This window comes from Erinaceus europaeus, chromosome 16 (assembly GCF_950295315.1).
Source record: "Erinaceus europaeus chromosome 16, mEriEur2.1, whole genome shotgun sequence".
Lineage (NCBI taxonomy): Eukaryota > Metazoa > Chordata > Mammalia > Eulipotyphla > Erinaceidae > Erinaceus > Erinaceus europaeus.
The window spans coordinates 24,169,701-24,183,202 of record NC_080177.1 but is presented as its reverse complement, the minus strand read 5'-3'; the positions used below and the strand labels follow the sequence as shown (position 1 = coordinate 24,183,202).

At 46.9% G+C, this 13,502-nt stretch overlaps 1 protein-coding gene across 1 annotated transcript in view; it reads left to right on the top strand.

The window, feature by feature from the left end:
* RAD51B (RAD51 paralog B) overlaps positions 1–13,502 on the top strand; it is a 975,550-nt gene that overhangs the window by 952,552 nt on the left and 9,496 nt on the right. The window lies entirely within an intron of this gene.

Here is a 13,502-nt window from a genome sequence, read left to right as displayed (position 1 = left end):
ACAGAAACCAGAATTCCCATTTTCTGCACCCCCAAATAGAATTTTGATCCATACTCCCAGAGGAGGAGAAATGTTAGTAGAAGATAACTAGAGAGTTCTGAAACCCAATCCCATCAGGACCTAGAGAGAGAAGAGGGTAAAGGAAAGACATTAGGACATAGTAATAGGTGTGTCTGTGACTTCAAATGGACGAGAAGGCAGGACCATCATAAAAAAAGAGAAAATATATACATATACAGATAGGCAGATAGTTACAGAAATAATAGTCAGCCTATATCTGTGACCTTGAGAGAATCACCGCAGTTTCCAATGGAAGGAATGGGAACACAGAATCCTGGTTGTGGGAATGGTGTAGAATTATACCTCTGTTATTTTGCAACTTTGTAAATCACGAATAAAAATAAAATAATGAATGAATTAATTGTTTAAAAAAGAAAGAAATCCTTAGTGCACACAGTGCAAGATCAGGCTTCTGTGTACAGTCGAGTCTGGGAGGGCAGGGGGTCATGAGGAGGAGAAGGAGTCAGCCTTTTTTTTTTCTCTCTTGAGTTTGTAGGCCTCCACCCATGCAGACCTGTGCTCAGGAGGACATGAGTTCCTTCCTTGCATAAGAGACTGGGCGAGGCAGTGGTGACTTTTGGCATTTCTGCTCTGTTCCTCATGCGTTGCCTTCACTACAAGCCTGCAGAGCAGTGTCATAAGCCCTACTTCACAGATAGAGAGACTGAGAATCGGAGAAGTCATGATTTTAGTCAAATTGACCACACAGCTCTTTGACGCCGCTGTGCCCTGCAATTCTGCACAGCGACTCAGGAGAGACAAGCAAGAAGGTGAGGATGAAGGGGGCGCAGTGGGTTGAGGGGCTCCTCTCTTCCACAAAACAGCGCAGGGTCTGGAACAAAGGTGGCCATGTTGCCTGAAGTGAGGGCAAACAATGAAGAGATGCAGGATGAATAGCGAACACTTTAGAAACCACAGATCTTCTTCCCTCTGCACCCCCCCACCCCCACCCCCACGTCGCCTTCTGCTCTGAGCCAGCCTGTTCCACTGGAAAAACAATCACCCCCGCCTGGGGACCTGGGGCTGGCTAGCTGCCTTCGCCTTCAGGTCTGTCTTCATTCAGATCCCATTTCTCCCCCCTCCAGGAGGGAGGGGAGGAGGGAGGGAGCAGGCAGGGGAGGGAGTCACCCTGGGGAAGGCGAGGGTGAGGCTCAAGTCTTCATCTGTCCCTCTTTAAGCCGAGCAAAGAAAAATAGCCCTTTGCCAGGATCTTTCATCTCAGTCATTGACTCTCGCAGATGTTTTCTGCAATATAAACAAGGAGCAAGGAATGTTGGGGAGGAGAGGAGGGAGCGGATGGATGGCAGGCGGGGCAGGAGGAGGAGAAGGGAGAGTGAATGGATGGCTTTGAGATCTGGGCCTACAGAGGCAGGAAGTGGGTACCCCAGTGGGGTCCCTCCTGCCTAGAGATCCTGGGCCACCTCAGGTCACTGCTCAGGACCAAGCAGCCAAACAGAGGGTCACTTCCCCCTGGTGTCTTTGATAGAAGGTTCGAGAGTTGTTCGGCCTTTGGGTGGGTGGTCTTCCCCAAATGGCCTTTCTTGGCCTGGAGACAGACACATGGCAAGCAGCTGTGGGGGCCCCCCTGAGCCGCACCCTGGCAGCTAGCACACACCCTACCTCCCATGGGTAGGGTTCTGGGGCAGGGGCGCTTGGCCTGCTGCCCACAGAGCTGTTAGCAGGACCAGTGTGGGGTGCAGGCACCCATCAGGAGAATCAGGATTTGGTTGCACCAAGGGGAGAAAGAATCTTGCCTTAGAGGGAGCACATCCAACAATGGTCAAGAAATAAGCCCAGCAAGTCAGATGTCTCTAAGCTGGCAATTGCATAGGCCTCCGACTGATATCAGTAACTTATACACAGACCAAGGGTTGCTCATACAAATGCCTTGAGGGAGGGAGTTTAGCTGGGTTGGGGTGGGGTTGGTGGGTCCAGGACTGCTACATGATCTAGGAATGGCAGATCTACCCACAAGGGGCAGTCAACTGTCTTTCAGAGTCCAGAATTTCAGAGTTTTGTATAAAATCTCCAGGGTTCCTCACCAGCCCCCAGCCCCACCCCGTTTGCAGTCATTTAAAACAAAACAGCAATAAAACCAGGGTTGACCACGGGAAGCATGTCTGTGGGCAGGTTGAAGCTCCTGAATCATGGGCTTTGAGTCATGTGCAAGATGCTAGTTGAATGAATGAAGACTGAGCTCTGTGCACTGGGCCTGCTCTTGACTTCATAGAGATGTGTGAGAGGGAGGTGGAAGATAAGTCCCACAGCAGGCTTTTTTGGGGGGAGTGTTGGGGGGTGGGGGGACACCTGCAAAGTGTCCTCCCCCGAAGCAGAGCTAAACATTGTAAGTGATTCAGTATGTCAAGAGACCTGGTGGTTTGGAAGAAGGTGACTGGGGAGTGAGACATTATTCTGGACAAAGCTTTAGTTATGTGTCACAGAATGTTCTGGGGATGGAGAGGATGGAGATAAAACAGGCAAACCTTCCCAGAGGAGGCAGTGTTTGAGCTGTACCTGGAGACAGAGATGTGACACTCACTGTGCCGAGCTGAACATCTATTCTCAAACTGATCTCTCCCTGCCTAAGACAACATACACTCAGCTGAATCCGGATGTGGGGCCACTGGAGCAGAAGGCAAAGAGATTGGCCACTCTACTCCCATCCTCCACCTTTCCATGTCCATTGCCAGCTGCATGTGGATAGGGCCTCCCAGGAAATGGGAACATACTCAGAGCACAGCCATTGGGAAGGAGCAAAGAGCCGGTCTGACGCTCAGCAGTCTTCTGGAAGGGCTGGCAAATTCCATGGCTTCTGGGCACCCTCTGATGGCCTCAGCTTCCAGCTCCCTGGAAGGAAGAGAAGGGAAGAGGAAGCCCTGCTTACACATAGGTTTCTCACATAGACATCCACAGGTCTCTATAGTGCCCCCACCCGGTGGTCATGATTATTCCCATGTTATAATGCAGGAGGCAGACACAGAACAACCAACTCCCCCACAGAGGACCCTTGTCTGTCCACTGCTTATTACTGAAGACCCAGCAGCTGAGTAATGGCAGTTGCCAAGTGACCTGGCTCATTGGCTGCGAGGAGATTCACATCCAGATCTAGCTAACCCCATTCCCACTTTCCAGGGGGAAACCTGAATTCTCAAAGGTTCCCGGCCATCTGTCACTGTGTGTGCTCTGCCCCGAATCACTGTGAATGAATGAGCCGGTGGTGTGAAGGAAGTGCAGTATGCTAACATGATTCATATGGCTGGGTGTTCAGACCCAACAGAACTCCTCTGAGGCAACATGGCCTTCCTTCTCATTCAGTGCTGCTGTCTCTGTTCCTGCAGCTCTTGGCTAAAACTGCTCTGGGGGAGAGCAGGTTGTTCCTCATATCCACTCATACCCACTTTCACCACCAACTGCTTGAACTGCCCTCCAGTACTGAGTCCAACAAGAGAAATACATTCCCAATCCCTGCTGAACATCTGTAGCTGGTGCCATCTAAGATCACACTAGTTCTCCTGGTAATACATGTTGACTTGTGTCAAGTTTACTAACAACACAACCCCCACCCTCCCCACCCCATCTTTCATATCCTATCCCCGGCTATCCTAGAAATGTCTCTTGTTCCACTTGTTTTGGTGCCAAGGTTCCAGATGTTTGTTTAACTCTAATGTTATGTCAGAATTAATCCCAATGGTTGGGATCTGTGTGGGTTCTCATTCTATTACCCAAACTATGAGCCACCCTAAACCCCCAAGTGGGTAAACCTGACTTCTGAAAGGTCTTCCTAGTTTCTTACGGAACTGTTGCAAGGTCAGGGTCATTTGAGAGCTCTGGGACCTTGGTGAGAACAGTCACTCAGCACACTCACAGTCACTGCAGTGATGGTATCTCCCAGCCTTCAGTTGTCCCCAACAATGCCATAAGTACATATCACAGTGATATGAGACCCCAACTTAGGAGTGTCATACCCCCTCCCCCCCAATGAAATTGGTGGACCGTCACTTTTCTTGGTGCATCCTTGCTGATCCCTAGTGTCAGCACTTTCCTAAATCATGGGCAATCAACCCCTTTACCTATAATGAAAGATCCTGAACCCCAAAGCAGAAACAGCTCTCAGAAAACTGGGCGTAATGGCTGATTCTTCATTCCTCCAGAAGAATGCACTCAGCCTTCTCCCTGTGGTCTGTGTCCCAGGAGGCTGACTGAGACCTGTGCCACTGGGAGCCCTTGCCTGATGATTTCAGATGGGTTCAGTCAATAAGAGGCAGGGCCAAAGCAGGGGTCTGTGTGTCCCAGATCCTCTCTGTGGTCTCTGCTTTGATGTATCTCTCTACTATCCTTCTGTCCCAGGGCCATAGCTCCCAGATGGCTGGCTCTCTCCTAAGATACCTTTTCCAGATCTACCTCCTTTTCCTTCTCCTTTCATTGCTAGCTCTGCAAGGCTTCCCCATGTCTTGCTAGTTTCTTTTCTTTTCTTTTCTTTTTTTTTTACCAGAGCACTGCTCAGCTTTGGCTTATGGTGGTACAGGGGATTGAACCTGGGACTCTGGAGCCTCAGGCATAACCATTATGCTATCTACCCCCACCCTTGCTTGTGAGTAGTCTCATTTCTAAATTTCCCTTAATTACCTCACTAGAATATGTCATCTCTTTTCCACTCATATTTTGCATCATGGTGTCCAATAGTGCTCAGGTGTAGGGATGGGGGTAGCTATGGATAGCAAACAGGGCAGATGTCAGTGAGAACAGCATGATGGGTGCCCAGAAGTTTTGGTCTGGTTGATCAAGGCTGAATTCTATCTCTATCACTTTACAGTTTTGTGATCAACTGATTTCAAGAGCTTCTGCTTTCCCTTCCATAAAAACAATCTGATATATGGTGAAATTGTAAGTTTGGCATCATTATCAAACATTATCATAAGCACTTGTTTTTTTTTTTATTTATTTACTTATTTATTTATTTTCCCTTTCCTTGCCCTTGTTGTTTTTTTATTGTCGCTGTAGTTATTATTGTTGTTATTAATGTTGCTGTTGTTGTTGGATAGGACAGAGAGAGAAATGGAGAGAGGAGGGAAAGACAGAGATGGGGGAAAGAAAGATAGACCCCTGCAGATCTGTTAACCGCTTGTGAAGCGACTCCCCTGCAGGTGGAGAGCTGGGGACTCAAACCGGGATCCTTCTGCCAGTTCTCGCGCTTTTCGCCACCTGCGCTTAACCCCTGTGCTACCGCCCAACTCCTGAGCACTTGTTTTCTTATTTAAGATTTATTTATTTGATAGGACAGAGAGAAACCGAGAGTGGGAGGGAAGATACAAACAGAGATGGAGAGAGAAAGAAAAACACCAGCTTGATCCATTGTGAAGCTTCCCTTCTGCAGGTAGGGACTGGGGGGAGTTGAACCTGCATCCTTGTTCATGGTAATGTGTGCACTCAATCTGATACACCACCACCCAGCTCCATAAGCACTTAACTACAAAACAATTTTAAGTCAAGAATAATCTAAGAAACTGTTTTATACATTATACCTAATACCATTTTTCTTACTCCTTTTTGACATCATATAAATGGTTCTTAGTTGCCAGGTATGATTCCCATGCACTTGAGCTATATCAGTGCAATGCTCTTCAGCCTGTCCTTAGAGCTTCTTCCCGCCCCATTACCCCACACCCCTCCCTCATGATATTCTTACTAAAATAAGACTCAGAGGAATCTCTTAACTCTGTCCAAAAATCTAACTCAAAAGAAGTCAGAGTTTCTCTGGTCAGTCACATTTCACCTGACTATTTTTAGCTGGTAAAGGACAAAACAAGATCCCCTACCATACTAGGCCCCATGAAAGTTGGAAATTCTGCCAGATGGAGGGAACGAGTTCTCCTCATTGGAAGAGAGATAACAACCCCCTCTTTCTTCTACCTGCAAGTCTTGCTGGCATTCCAGTACACTGGGTTGACTGTCTGGTCCAGTCTATATACAACTGAGCCTTTCCTATTGAACCATCAATATTTCAACTCACCCCACAGACCATCTCATGCCATGTTACGATCTATCTCCTGTGCTGGAAACTAGATGATCTTTTGAATGTCTGTCCCAATAGAAGTGCATGATGAAGTGTCTTAGATTCTCAGTCCAACATACTCGTTTCTCTGGCCTCTTCTGCTAGTGCCCTCCTGTTCCTAGTTTCTCTCTCCCAGAAGTCCTAAGTCTGGCCATTTTCTTTTTTGTCCTCTTAGCCCCTTTCTCCCTCCACTCATAGAGATGTGGCCAGGGCAAGTATTGTTTTGCCTAGAGATATCTACCCTTCCATTTCCTACTACATGACCTCCCACTCACTGAAATCTATTGCTGGAATCCCTTGAGTTAGAAAGTCAGAGATGTTTCCATGACTTTTAAGGCCTCTGTTGGCAAGGCAGCCAGAAGGGAGTGAGGGGCCAAGCTCACAGTTTCTGCCTGACCCCAGATGGCTGCTGAGGGCAATGCCATGGGAAGGTGACCTCCCCACAGATCTGGGGAGTATCCCAGTGGAGTGACACTATTGGATACTCAATGTCAGACTCTTCTGTCCTCAGGCAAGATACTGGGCAGATGGAAACTGAATTCCAAATTAAAGGATGTATGTGGAGCTTCATTCAGTGATTTATGGCCTAGGCCAACGTTTCCAGAACTGTATAAAGAACCATTGTGGGCCAAGTTCTTCATTAGTCATGTGCATGAAATGGAAATATCTCTTTGTCAGAAACATACTCCCCCACCTCCACCCCAAACTCTGTCTATAATCAGGTTCTAGAAATAGAGCTGGGTGTTGGGAAAGAGACTTAGGGGAAGAACATTTTACTAATAGAGCTTGCATCACCCTGGCAGGGGCCATTGAGCCAAACACTTATGGAAAGGGATCCTGGGACAATCCAAGAGAAAAATGATGAGCCAACTTCACATTGGCACTGTCCACAAAACACCCCCAAAGGTTCTTTTCTACCAACAAAGAGATTATGAATAGTTAAGTTTTCTAAGTTGTCATTTTAATTATGCCGTATTCATCCCCTCTCTTCTGGTAACTGTGCCCCAGTTTCTTCTTGGGAATTCCCATACTGTCCTGTTCTCCACCCATGAGATTTCAGGGCAGCTGAAGTCACCCCAAACTCAGGGGGAAGCTCACAAGCTGAGCTTAAGCCAACCAGTACAGTTGGGCACAGTGACTGGTTTTGGAGAGAACAGGACCCCTTGGAGCCAAGTGGAGGCAAGTTGCTTAGAATTTGTGGGCGAGAGAAGCATCCTTACCCCCTTGAGCTTTAAATCTGAGAGGGATTAGGCCTAAAGCAACTATCATTTTCTTTCTTTTGTTCCGTATTTATTTATGCATTTAGTAGAGACAGAGAAGTTGAGAGGGACGCAGGAGCTAGACAGGTAGAGAGGGAAGGACATGAGTGCAGCACTGCTTCACCATTCGCAGAGCTTCCTCCCACCCCAGCATGCGGTGACCAGGGGGCTTGAACCTGGGTGCTTGAACATTATAACATTACACTTCACTGAATGTGCCACTTCCCAGGACCACTGCTGCCCAGCACCCTTGCTGTCCCATGAAACTAGGGTCAGAAACAAACACAGCAGCATAGAGACTAGAGAGGTAGAAAGTCATCAAGTCCTAGGAGTGACATGATTTTAGCTCAGAATCCTCTTGGGTCTAACAGGCTGCCTCCCGAATCTTTGTTTCATGGGTCATTCGATCTTCCTTTGCTTTAAGCATTTTGAGATCCATTTTCTGTCCCTGGCTACCAAAAATCCCAGTTGTGGGGCTAAGTGGTGGCACACCTGGTTGAGCACACATGTTACAGTGGACCTGGGTTTGAGCCCCCTTCCTCACCTACGGGGGAAAACTTTGCGAGTGGTGAAGCAGTGCTGCAGGTGTCTCTCTGTCTCTTTCCCTTTCACCCCCTTCTCTCTTGATTTCTGGCTGTCTCTATCCAATAAATAAATACAAATTTAAAATAAAATAAAATAATCCTCGTTGCTTTTGAAAAGTACAAATAGTTTAGGGCTGGGGAGATAGCAAGGGGTTATACAAAAAATTTTTCATGTCTAAGGCAGAAAACATCCCAGGTTCAACACCCAGCACCATAAGCCAGAGCTAAGCAGTACTCTCATAGAACAGAAAGAAGACAAGGAGAAGTGGGGCCGGGTCATGGCACACCTGGTTGAGCACACATGTTACAATGCACAAAGACCCAGGTTCAAGCCCCCAGTCCCCACCTGCAGGGAGAAAGCTTCACAAGTGGTGAAGCAGTGCTGCAGATGTGTCTCTCTGTCTCTCACCCTCTCTATCCCTCCCTTCCATCTTGATTTCTGACTGTCTCTATGCAATGAAAAAATGAATAATTTTAAAAAATTAATGTTTTAAAAAAAGAAGACAAGGAGAAGGAGGAGGAGGGGGAGGGAGAAAGGGAGGAGGGAGAGGAACGGCAAGGGAAGGAGGGGGAGGGGAAAGGGAAGGGAGAGGGAAGAAGAAGGGGGAGGAGCAGGAAGAGGGGGAGGAGGGGGAAGGGAAAGAGGAAGGGGAGGGAGAGGGAAGGAGACAGGAGGGGGAGAGGAGAAGGATAGTACATGGTTTAAATGGAACAAAGAAGAAGGAGGCAGGATCATGACTAGCCTTCAAATTCACAGGCACAATGCATGACTCAGGTGCATAGACAAGGCTTGTCACCCACTTTAATGAAAGAGCAGCACCAGGATGAGCTTAAGCAAAAAGAGGGGGAGGCCAGGTAGCAAGCTGCTCCAGCAAACATCACCTCCTTAGAAATAAAATTGCTAACAGGTTAGAGGATGGTTATGGAATTTATGGCTTTGTTACATCCTGTGCTACATATTTAATGGCATGGTCAGTACAACTGCCACAGTGAAACCCCCGCACTTAAACTCTGACAAATTGTGGTTTCCTATAATTTACACCTTTCCCCTGTGAATTAGCAGAAATGTCCATGAATCATAAAATGACTTCTAATTTAATTTACCTTCCCTCTAGTTGTATGCATGAGTTAAGTGTTCTCCATAGAATGAGAACCTTAGTCAACAATTTGTTTGGCTTTATATGTTAACTCTCTTTTCAGCCACCAGTTTCCAGATGCTAGCATGATGCCAACCATGACTCAGGTGCATAGACAAGGCTTGTCACCCACTTTAATGAAAGAGCAGCACCAGGATGAGCTTAAGCAAAAAGAGGGGGAGGCCAGGCAGCAAGCTGCTCTAGCAAACATCACCTCCTTAGAAATAAAATTGCCAACCAGACTTCCCTAGACAGACAGCCCCACCAAAGTGTCCTGCAGACAGGAACCCCGCCCCACTAGGGAAAGAGAGAGGCAGGCTGGGAGTATGGATCGACTTGGCAACGCCCATGTCCAACGAGGAAGCAATTACAGAAGCCAGACCTTCCACCTTCTGCACCCCACAATGATCTTGGGTCCATACTCCCAGAGGGATAAAGAATAAGAAAGCTATCAGGGGAGGGGATGGGATACGGAGTTCTGGTGGTGGGAATTGTGTGGAGTTGTACTTCTCTTTATCCTATGGTTTTGTCAGTGTTTCCTTTTTATAAATAAAATAAAATAAAGAATGAAAACCTACAGAAACGAGAAAAGGGTTAAGTGAACATATTACCATGCACGAAGATGCGGGTTTGAGCTCCCAGTCTACATTAGCAGGGAAAAAGCTTCACAAGCAGTAAAGTAGTGCTGCAGGTGTCTCTCTCTTCCTCTGTATTAACCCCTCCCCAGCAATTTCTCTCTGTTCTATCAAGTAAAATAAATAAAGTTAAAAAAAACACCAGGGGGTGGGCAGTAGCACAGTGGGTTAAGCACACATCACGCAAAGTGCATGGATTGGTTTAAGGATCCCAGTTCAAGCCCCCAGCTACCCACCTGCAGGGGAGTCGCTTCACAGGTGGTGAAGCAGGTCTGCAGGTGTCTGTCTTTCTCTCCCCCTCTCTATCTTCCCCTCCTCTCTACAGTTCTCTCTGTCCTATCCAACAACAACAACAGCAATAATGGCAACAACAACAGTAACAACAACAACAACAATAAACAACAAGGGCAGCAAAAGGAGAAGAGATGGCCTCCAGGAGCAGTGGATTCATGGTGCAGACACTGAACTTCAGTGATAAACCTGGAGACAAAAATAAATAAATAAAAATTAAAAGACCAAATTATAAATTAAAGAAGGGAAGGAAGGAAGGAAGGAAGGAAGGAAGGAAGGAAGGAAGGAAGGAAGGGAGAAAGAAAAAAAGAAAGGAAGCTTTGGTGCTGTTGACTATCCTTCTCCCTCTCATTATCTCTCCACACCCCCCCCCCCATGTCTTTCTTTTGGCTTCTCTGTCTCTGCTGAACTTCAACTTTTGCTCTTAAGTCTTTCAACTGATTGACTAAGGCCCACCCACATCAGGAGAATCATCTGCTTAATAATCAGCTGATTACAAATGCTCATCACTTCTAAAATTCACAGAGACATCTAGGCAGCCAACTACCTGAGCACTGTAGCCTAACCCAGCTGACACATTAAATTAATTATGATGCAAGTCTGAGCCAATATTTCTGCCTAGCACTCCACATACCAGTGAGGTTTCAGCCTTGGATCCTCTAGTCAATACCAAAGTAGACACTACAAATGATATTCCCTTGACAGAGCTTTCCGTGTGTCTGGCATGGAAGTTAGGCCATGATGATCTCTCAATCTGGACAGAATGCTTTATTATCTCTTTTGCTGCTTAAGTTTGTAGACAGCTTTCATGGTTTACTTTTTACTGTTTTCGCAATTCTCCATCCCAGAGAAGCAGAGAACCCTGTCCCAATGGGCCTGCTATGGCCAAGGATATATCCTTTGTGTCCAGGTTGAAGGCAAACCAGCCTTGGGGAAGCAGGGACGAGGCAGCTATAGCAGCAGAAAGCACTTGCCCCTGAGTACAGCCTGTGAAAAAAGCCTCCTCTGGAGCAGATGTGAAGACACTGCACTGGGCCTGCTGATTGGCCTGAGTTGTGGCTCCAACAACAAACTTTGCCAGTCCTTGTCCAGTGAGCCAAAGGGCCTCACCTGCCTTCCGATAACCTGAGATGCACCCATTTGCTCAAATAACCCAGGTGATTATTTCTGTTCTCTTCAGTTGTCTTCTATAGGCTCTGTCTTGGCTTCCATCCAAGGTGGAGTCCTAGAAAGTCTCCTGGAAGCAGTCACATTCCTGTGCCTGCTTCTGTGCCAGGAGAACTTGGTGAGCAAGCATTCTGTAGACCCTGTTGGTGCACAGTCCTGCTCTGCCTACAGATGCGAAAGAGGCCTACCTGACAATGTGCTTTAGGCTGTGGTGTCTTGTAGCTGGTGATGTCACATCAAAGCTTCTGATGACGCCTGCTCACCTCAAACGCCACATTTCCCTTACGCTTAGGCTGATGCTGCATGACTGAGTTTTGGCCAAAGGGACATAGACAGATGTGAGACCAGCCTTAAAGGGCTAATCCTTCCAAGCATCTCAGGGGCCATTCAGTTACAGCTTTCCTGACTATCTTGACATTCCAAGCATCAGGTGACATAACCACTAAAATGAGGGAGCTATCTGTCACTGCAGTGTAGTGTTCCACCTCCTTACTGATGTAGAACATGAAAGGTTTCATTTCTCAGCCCACAACCTCTGCCACACAGAGGTTGTTTTTCCCTGGGTCTACTGGTGATGATCAGTAGCATCTCTTCCAGCTGCAATGAAACAACCTCAAATTCAATCCCCGCAGCACCTTAAGCCAGTACTGAGCAGTGCTCTTCTCCCTCTGTCTCTCAGTAAAAATAAATAAAGGAAGGGGAGTTGGGCAGTAGTGCAGTGGGTTAAGCGCAGGTGGTGCAAAGCATGAGGACTGGCTTAAGGATCCCAGTTTAGTCCCCCACCTCCCCACTTTCAAGGGAGTCATTTCACAGGCTGCCAGGCTAGCTTCACAGGTGGGAGAGAGACGACCAGGGACTCATGACTGAGTGGTACGCAGTTCAGTCTTTATTCATGTGGAACGCAGCGCAATCTAAGCTATCTCTCATCACAATCCTGTCCTTACATATCCTGAGGTGGAAGTGTCAGGTCTATAGGGTAGGGGGTGGGGAGAAGGAAAAAGCCTGCAAAACAATGAGGATTAAACCAATGCCCTGGAGGCAGGGCGGTGCTTAGTTAACAGTGGTTATGTAAATAGAATATAATGTTAAGCAGAGGGGGATTAAACCAATGAAACAGAAAGGGTCTTAGAAGCAGAATTTAGAAGCATACCAACATTAGGTGATGAAGCAAGTCTGCAGGTGTCTATCTTTCTCTCCCCCTCTCTGTCTTCCCCTCCTCTCTCCATTTCTCTCTGTCCTATCCAACAACACTGACATCAATAACAACAACAATAACTACAACAACAAAAACTAAACAAACAAACAAACAAATAAATAAAGGAGGATGAGAGGTAGTGCATCACCTTAAGCGCATATAATACAAAATTAAAGGACCCACACAAGCCCCCTGGCTCCCCACTTGCAGGTGGGTCACTTCACAAGCAGTGGAGCAGGTCTGAAGGTGTCTCTTTCTCTCCTCTTCCCCTCCTGTCTCAATTTCTCTGTCCTACCCAATAAAATGGGGGAGGAGCATGGCCTCCAGGAGCAGCAGTTTTGTAGTACAGGCACCAAGCCCCAGCAATAACCCTGGAGGAAAAAAAAAAAAAGAATAAATCAAAGAATAAGAAGAAGGAGGAGAACTAGTTAAGTGATTGAATCAAGGTAGATTAAAAAAACAACACTTTCATAGTACTGAGCTCATATAAAAAACAAAAAAAAAAAAAAAAAAGAAAGGGGCAGGGTGATGGGGCACCAGGTTGTTGCATAGATGTTACAAAGCACAAGGACCCAAGTTCAATTCCCCAGTGTCCACCCTAAGGGGGAAAGTTTCACAAGTGGTGAAGCAGTACTGCAGTTGTCTCTGGTTCTCTCTCCCTACCTCTCCCTCCATTCTCAACTTATCTGTCTCAACCTAACAAATAAACAAAGTATTTTTTTTTAAAGTGTTGGTCCAAAACAGTGGTGGGACTTCTTTTTTTTTTTTAAGATTTTTAAAAATATTTATTTATTTATTTCCTTTTGTTGCCCTTGTTTTATTGTTGTGGTTTTTATTGTTGTTGTTATTGATATCCTCGTTGTTGGATAGGACAGAGAGAAATGGAGAGAGGAGGGGAAGAGAGAGAGGGGGAGAGAAAGATAGACACCTGCAGACCGGCATCACCGCCTGTGAAGTGACTCCCTTGCAGGTGGGGAGCCGGGGGCTTGAACCGGGATCCTTATGCCAGTCCTTGCGCTTTGTGCCACCTGCGCTTAACCCGCTGTGCTACCACCCGGCTCCTGTGATGGAACTTCCTGCATGCTAATGGGAGCTCTCTTTGCTGGGATATGAGATCAGAGAC